Raw genomic sequence first — 8772 nt, forward strand, 5'->3', positions numbered from 1 at the left:
GCACATCTTATCAAACTTACTGACGTCTGCATTCAATTCCATTTTCTTCATGTATAAGAATTGCCAGATTTACACGACGTAGCAGACAGTGGATAACCTAGGCTCAAAATATCTAGATTTTCAAAAGTATAAAACAAAAAACATCTGGGAGGAACTGAAAAGTCTTATAACATAGTGGATATTTTGTGCATCTGTGGTATTCACGGTTGAGACCGATTTTCCAACAATTATAAGACAAGTAAATCTTCAATAGCAGCAAATTCGCTAAGGACTATCGAGATTGCTCTTGAGAGGATACTGATTGCAAGTTTTTCATAAGAATAGAACAAAGAGACCAGAAAGCTTTATTTATCAAATAACTAAAATTCTATTTTTTGTATAAATAAATAAAAAACAAAAACAATGAAATAACTTGCATAACCTTGCGAGTGAGAGGACAGCCCTTTCTACTCTAGTTGGTGTCTAACCTTATTGCTTCTTCTCTCTCGGAATCGAATCCCTCAAAATGAAACATGGTGATCTTTCAAAAGAGAGAGAATGCTTTTCTTGTGAATCAACTGGTGGAGAACTGAACCAAGAAAGTGCTTTCGGATCTACAATGTTAACTTGCTTTCTTTGTCCAGTAGGCAACTTCTCCGCGTGGCCTCTGTTCCCTGACAGCATTAGTCTGCTGTCACAGTTAGTCAATGCCACAATAGGCCAGACAAGCATATATCAGTTTTAACTCATTCAATCCGAATTCAACATACAATACTGAAACAGACTTGCGAGTGGATGAGACATCAACTACTAAACTACAAAAGCATTAAGGGCAAAACAACTAAAATAAGGCAAAGTTAATGACTTTTTGTATCACATGTTGCTGCCAGGACAGTGTGGAAACTAAAAAATCAATGATTTAAAAAATGCCTAAATACTAAAGAAGGCAGAAAACCCATGATATACCCACATCTTACACATCATTCCCTGATAGGTAAACATTAGAAGAAACATATTCAGTTTCTATGACAAAATGACAATAAAGGATACTTAGATTCCATTTTTTGGGTTTTGGTTTGTTTGGTTGATTGTTTGCTGGTAAGAACAAAGCTACACAATGGGATATCTGTGCTGCCAACTACCAATATTGAAACCCGGTTTTTTAACGGTGTGAGCCTTTAGACTTACCGCTGAACCACTGAAGAGCTTTTTGGAATGAAATATAAAATTATTAAAATTCTTTCAAGAGATTTTGGGGCATTATACACTTCAACATTTGCAAGATTTGGAAAAATTATTTGAAACCCCAAGATAAGGTATAACCGCTTTAACACAATGCAAAACTAGGGCTTACGTTTTTTGTTGTTTATCTAAGAAAATATATATACTAAAGATTATCGTTCAAAGTTACAGAATGAGTCTAAAAATAGTGAAATAGCAGGCCTTCTAATGTAAAAAATTCAGGAGGTTTTGGACATAGGTCTTCTTACGTAATCAATATAAGATTCAAAATTTGTAGTTGATATGGCTTTATTTCTCTCTCTCTCTCTGCTTAATGCATACTTGCTTCTACTCAAAGGAATTATATTTACTGTGCATCAAATTTCGAAAAAAAAATGACAGTTTAGTCAGATTTTCGTTACCAAGTGTTCATATAATATGATTCATCATGACAAATAGATAGGCAAAGTAGGACGTATCAGAGATTATTTAAAAAGTATAGGAAATACAGTAGAAATGAAAGGCCTAAAATATTATAAAAGCTTTCAAGAAACTAGAAAAAAGTTTCAGGTCAAGGGGTAATAGCGTTTACAGAGTCAAATACAACTAAAACTGGAGTGAAAAAAGTTTAATTGTATAATAATGTTAACATGAACCAATACGCATCGTAATTTGTAAATATTATAGTTATAACACTTTTATAACTGACAAAACGAGTATTACTTATTATGCATATTCAGATTATTAAACAATATTAAACTTAGATAGACGTTATACATTAGTAGGATATACCTAGCTGTCAATTACACTATATTTTAACCTTAGACAGTCACTTATAGACAGAACTAATACAATAAAGATGTGACTGTATGTGATCCCTTACACTAGTAAAGTATTTATCTTTATATTCAAGAGGTTTAGCTTGTTGCACATATCAAACTCTTGTTTCCACTTTTTTAAATAATCAAGATAGTTTCCTAATGTGGGTGACGTGCCATTACTGAAAATCCTGTCAAGGTTCGAACGCAAATATACATGTATTTCCCTATGTAGTAGGTACGAAGGCAGCTTTGCTGTAGTGTTAGTTGAGTTCATTTATGTTCCATGAGTTCCCATGCATATAAAGAAACTGGCCAGTAAGATGTTTTCTTTGTTTTAGAGCGAAACAAATATGTTAGTGTTTCTCTTTTTGGTCAAGTGTGATTTATAAATGATGTGTACTTTCTTATTTCCCCTGCTTATGGTACAACATCATAACGACAGTTATTGATATAATAAATAGCTGTACTTTCAGTATTAAAACAATCTGTATAACAATGATTGAATTTGGCTGCAGAGAAGAGTCCCGTGTTGTTATTGCTCATTTTCATTGTTATAGTTTTTAATGGCTAGAGCAGGATCTTCGCATGCAAAGAAAAAAAAACGATAAAGATAATAACTTTAAAAGTATTTCAAACATTTATGAGTAACAAACTAAATAAGCTAGCCATATATGTTTTCCGAGTAAAGAAAATGTAATAGCTCTTCTACTGCACGCCACTGAGAAATCTGATAGGGTTAGTAATTATTTAAACTTATTCAAAATTGTTTTACCTAAACTATTTATAAGATGAGAGGATGAAAGTTTATCGTTATGGTTATTCTTCCTTCATAAACATCACAGAAATAAGACACATCTCAACTGTCATTAAATTACAGTTTTATTCAGCAACCATCATATTATATTTTTAACACTTTTACATACACAACAAAGCGCTTGAATTTTCAGTAAGCAAAAATACTTGCCAGAGTTGATAACAGAATTAGTCGATCAACTCTCTCACTATCAGTTATAAATAGATCATCTTGCAATTATTTGATAACCACATTATCTCGAAAATAATAATGAGAGGGTTGCTCATGTCATTTTACTTATGGCTGATCTTACTCTTAGAGGCACTAAGAGTTTTGGAGAAAAGGTCAGCATGACGCAGTAACACATATAAAATACGAAAGCCTATGAACAAAAATACCTGTATAACGTGCATGTACGAATAACAAGATATGAAATTATATTTATAGAATGGAAGACTGGGTCTTGTAGCATTCCGAGGAACTATGTCCAAGGTTTCCAAGGTGCTAAGTGTCGGGTACTATGTATTTTGTTCTTTTTATCTTGAGATGGCATACGTTTTACAAAGAACTACTTACCACAAATAATTCTGTTCGTAATTTCAAACACTAGTAACACATATCGCTGCTTATATTGACGAATTAAGTAATGATATATATACTTATCTTTAACTAGTTTCAATAATCTGAAACTAAGATATCAATGATTGCTAATATTTCCCAGACGAAATATCTCGTAACGATGACTTAAAAAGCAATAAATATGAAAGACGAACAGTTTTTTGTTTTTTTTGGTTAGATTTTAATAATAAACTCCTCAATAAAATGCACCAAGGCTTCTTTGTAACGATCACACACAAGTTTAACACGTATTTCTGGACCCCAAAACTGTTAATTAAACAATTACTTTAATGGAACTTGGTTTCATTACTTAATCTATTTTGTTACATGAGTAATTATTCTTCCAAGAAAACATTGATGCTAAATCACACTTTTAAGAACATCAATGAATAACAAAGCAACTCAAAGATCCTAATGTTGAATCTATACCGGCAATTTTTAGAGCACAATGAATGGTTGATTGAAAGTCAATTAACAAGGTGGATATGTTTTAGGAAAGAACTGATTTAATATTCAGTTAAGGTACGTAAAATTAGTATCAGTTTTAGTATGAAATAAATACATGTAACTATGTTGTTCAAAATTTCAGTTAAACTTACTAAAAATTTTCATTCATTCCAATATTACTTTTGTCTTATTACGACGGTATGGCAATTTAGATATTCTTTGTAATAAAAAACAAAACGAATCAAGTATTAACTTTACGGGTTGCGCAGTGCATTAGCAAGATTTAAATTATAACAAAGATCTGAACAACTTTATAGGCTTATCACAGTTCTTATTACTGCAATGTTAATGATATAGTAGTGTTATAAAGCTTAAAATTATTCAACTAAAAGTCAATATTTTTTATTACATTCAAGACGTTAGTTATATCAGGTATAATAACACTGCAAACTTGCATACAACTTATTGTTCCTAAAACATGATGTATAACGTTTCCATAATATGATAAACGCTTTCATTTGTCCTTCTTAAAAGATTTTGCTTCATCCAGTTTTTGCTTGTAAGAATTAGAACTTTCAAGATAAAACAAATTACTTTGCTGGCTATATCTTTCAAAAATGTTTGTGTATGTGTCTGGTGGTCATAATAATATTCGTAAACAGTAAACGTTTAGCAAAAAAATATACACTTCGTCTTGGAATTCAGTTACATGTATCAAACTCGGTTTTCAACTGTTTAAAATATCCAGGTCTTTAAGTACTAAATAACGGAAATTACTTTACAAATTCCTCTAGAATATAGTTACAACAGCAACACTGGATGGTCAGTAATATTTGATATAATTAACGAAAACTAATCAATGTTATTCAGTAATAGTTGATACAATTAACGAAAACTAATCAATGTTATTCAGTAATATTTGATACAATTAACGAAAATTAACTAATGTTATTCAGTAACATTTGATACAATTAACGAAAACTAATTAATATTATTTCCAATGATTGTAGATGTAGAACAAAAGACAGAAATTCGTACAGAAAGAGGGATGTTGGAATATAAACAGACGGACGGACATCATTGGCAATAGTCAAATTAATACATAACTTTAGTATCGGTTAAAATTTCTCCTTACTAAACCAATGAATTTTGTTTTCACATCTATAAAAGTGAGTTGATTATATATTATAGTATTCTTATTGTATAAAACATTAATGTCAATATCGTTAGTAAATACAAGTTAATAGAAACTCAACTCTGAATTTTTACTGATCTTCTTTTAAATCATAATGGTTCATTATTAATCAATCTAATATGAGACAAAATTCATTGGACTGCTCTAAATCTATTCTGGTTAACAGTCCGTAAGTACAAAAAATATAAATTATTTTCACTTATGCGAATAACGTTTTCCATAATATTGTTTCCCATCTGTCCAAACATTTGACATATAATAGCATTTCAGCTCAAAATCCCATATCAGTTGAATTGAAAATTTTTAGAAAACTTGCTAACTAACTAGGATATATAAAGGATATCTCAACTTAGCCCCCACATTGAAACATATTGAGTATTATAGTTATATAATGTCTTATGTATGAAATGTGGTTATACTTCCAATCGTTGTATGTATTTTAGTTTTGTATCATGAATGTAAAATTTACCGTTAAAAGACTGATTCTAACGCAAAAAGAACTTGTAAGATATGCGTGTTGCTCAATATTGCTGCAGCTGAATCGGCGAGGGTTATTTTTTTCATGCCAACAAGTTATTCTCATAAGAAATTCATCAACCTTTAAGATTTTTAATTTGATGCAGATATTTTAACGAATATTTGTTCGGTACTTAATGACCAATAAAAAAACAAGATCGAGATGGATGTATTATAAAACATATTTCAACATGTGCGAAGTTCTTTTTTAGAATTTTTAATGTACATTTAATAACTCCATCTGTTTTTCTCTAATGCCATCAACATTTATTGTAAATCTAAGCCCCCCATAAATTTTTTGCTTACGTTATCATTGCCCTTATCCATAGGTCATAATTTAATATGCCCACTAGAAACAAAACACTTTAAATAATTTGACTAAAATATTATTAAAATGCTTTAACTTATAAAAGCCAAGCAAAACCTATGTATGAAACTAAAAACGATAATTCACAGAATAATTTCAAGGGCTATACTAAATATAAAACTATTAAAATATCCAAAACATCCCAATAATAATCACGATTTTTTCCTTTTTGTTTTGATACATTATTCATACATTACTTCAAACTGCTGAGCATCTCAATTTAATAAATACATAACTTTTACTAAAGTTATCTCGAACCCTTATTAATTTTTGCCATAATAATTTTACACAACCTACTGAAGCCCTCTTTAAAAGGAAGGTTTTGTTTGTTTGTGTGTAATTAAGCACAAATCTATACAACGAGCTATCTGTGCTCTGCCCACCACAGGTATCGAAACCCGGATTCTAGAGTTGTAAGTCTGCAGACTTATTGCTGTGCCATTGGGGGGCAAAAAGGAAGGATAAATCTAATTTTTAGCAATGATAACAACCACACATCAACCGAGACGTCATTTGACACTACACAGCAAAGCTGAAGGAAGTCGCTAAAGTTTCTTTTCTCAATAATGATTTATTTAACTAAAGGTGCCGTGCAAGCTTGATAGTTTACTGATAACTTTACTCCATATTTAAAATACTTTCTTAAACCTCAACATTCTTGGCTTACAATTAGTTTAAATGGCTACAATTACTGACACGTGAAATATTGGTCTTAATATTTTAATGCATGTCTAACAGTATGTGAATATAAACTAATCAATCGCTACGTGGCAATGATGTTACACTGCCTAGATCAGCCGGTAAGATTAGATCGTTTATGATTAAAGGAAGATTAATGGTATTTAAATAACCTACATGCGTCTGAAATTTTTAGGTTGCTGAAATGTTAACTTTTCAAGAGTATATTAATATCATGAAAGTGATTTATAAAAAAATTAAAATACCTTGTATGAATACAAAGAACAAACCTTAATTCAAATAACACAGTATCTTTATAATTCCTTCTAAAGTATTTTAGCAAACATAAAAACAATTTTGTAGCAGCGAAAAATGTGTTTATAACAAATAAAAAAACAAAACAACAACAACAAAACAGGTACAGGCTAACAAAGTGCACAATGTTGGCGAACACTTTACAGAGTGTTGACTCTACTACCATAACATAACGGGGAGTAGCAAACACTTTACAGAGTGTTGATTCTACTACCATAACTTAACGGGGAGTAGCAAACAGCTCGCACAGTGCTGAGTCTAGTACCATCACGTAATGAGGAGTAGCAAACAGCTTACAGAGTGATGAGTCTAGTACCATAACTTAACGGTGAGTAGCAAACAGCTTACATAGTGCTGAGTTTAGTACTACAACGTAACAGGGAGTAGCAAACAGCTTACAGAGTGCTGAATCTAGTACCATAAATTAGTGTGGAGTAGCAAACAGTTCACATAGTGCTGAGTGTACTACCATAACTTAACGGGGAGTAGTAAACAACTTACAGAGCTGAGTCTAGTACCATAACTCAATTGGGTTAGGAAACAGCTTAGAGAGTGCTGAATCTAGTACCATAACTTAACGGAAATCGGCAAACAGCTCACAGGGTTCCGAATCTAGTACCGTAACTTAATGGGGAGTAACAAAACGCTTACAAAGTGATGAGTCTAGTACCATAACTTAACGGAGAGTAGCAAACAGCTTACAGAGTGCTGAGTATAGAACCTTAATTTAATGGGGAGTAGCAAACAGCTTAGAAAGTGCTGAGTTTCGTACCATAACTTAAAGTGGAGTAGCAAACAGCATACAGAGTGCTGAGTCTAGTACCATAACTTAATGGGGAGTAGCAAACAGCTTACAAAATGCTGATTCTAGTACCATAACGTAAGAGGAAGTAACAAACAGCTTACAGAGTGCTGAATCTAGTACCCTAACTGAACAGGGACTAACAAACAGCCTAAACAGAACTGAGTCTAGTATCATAACTTAACAGGGAGTACCAAAAGCTTAGAGAGTGCTGAGTCTAGTACGATAACTTAACAGGGAGTAACAAACAGCTTAGAGAATTCTGAGTTTGATACCATAACTTAATGGGGAGTAGCAATCAGCTTACAAAGTGCCGAGTATAGAAACATAACTTAACAGGGAGTAGCAAACAGCTTACAAACTGCTGAGTCTAGTACCATAACTTTATGGGGAGTTGCAAACAGCTTACAGAGTGCTAAGTCTAGTACCATAATTTAATTGAGAGTTGTAAACATCCCACAGAGTGCTGGGTCTATTACCATAACTTAATGGGGAGTAGCAAACAGCTGAAAGAGTACTGAGTATAGTACAATAAATTAACGCGGAGTAGCAGAAGCTTACATAATGCTGAGCCCAGTACCATAACATACCAGGGAGTAGCAAACAGTTTCGAGGGTGCTGAGTCTGGTACCATAACTTAACGGGAGTAGCAAACAACTCACAGAGTGCTAAATTCAGTACCATAACTTACTGGGGAGTAGCAAACAGCTTACAGAGCGATGAGTCTGTTACCATAACTTAATAGGAAGTAGAAAACATGTTACAGAGTGTTGAGTCTTGTACCATAACTTAATGGGGAGTAGCAAAGAGCTTACAGAGTACCCAATCTAATAAAACAATTTAACTGAGAATAGCAAACAGCTTTAACAGTTCTTAGTCAAGTACCATAACATAACAGGGAGTAGCAAACAGCTTACAGAGTGCTGAGTCTCGTACCATAACTTAATGGGGAGTAGAAAAGAGCTTACAGAGTGCCGAATATAGTACCACAACTCAACAGAAGGTAGCAAACAGCTAAGA

Source organism: Limulus polyphemus, unplaced genomic scaffold (genome assembly GCF_000517525.1).
Source record: "Limulus polyphemus unplaced genomic scaffold, Limulus_polyphemus-2.1.2 Scaffold5, whole genome shotgun sequence".
Taxonomy (NCBI): Eukaryota; Metazoa; Arthropoda; class Merostomata; order Xiphosura; family Limulidae; genus Limulus; species Limulus polyphemus.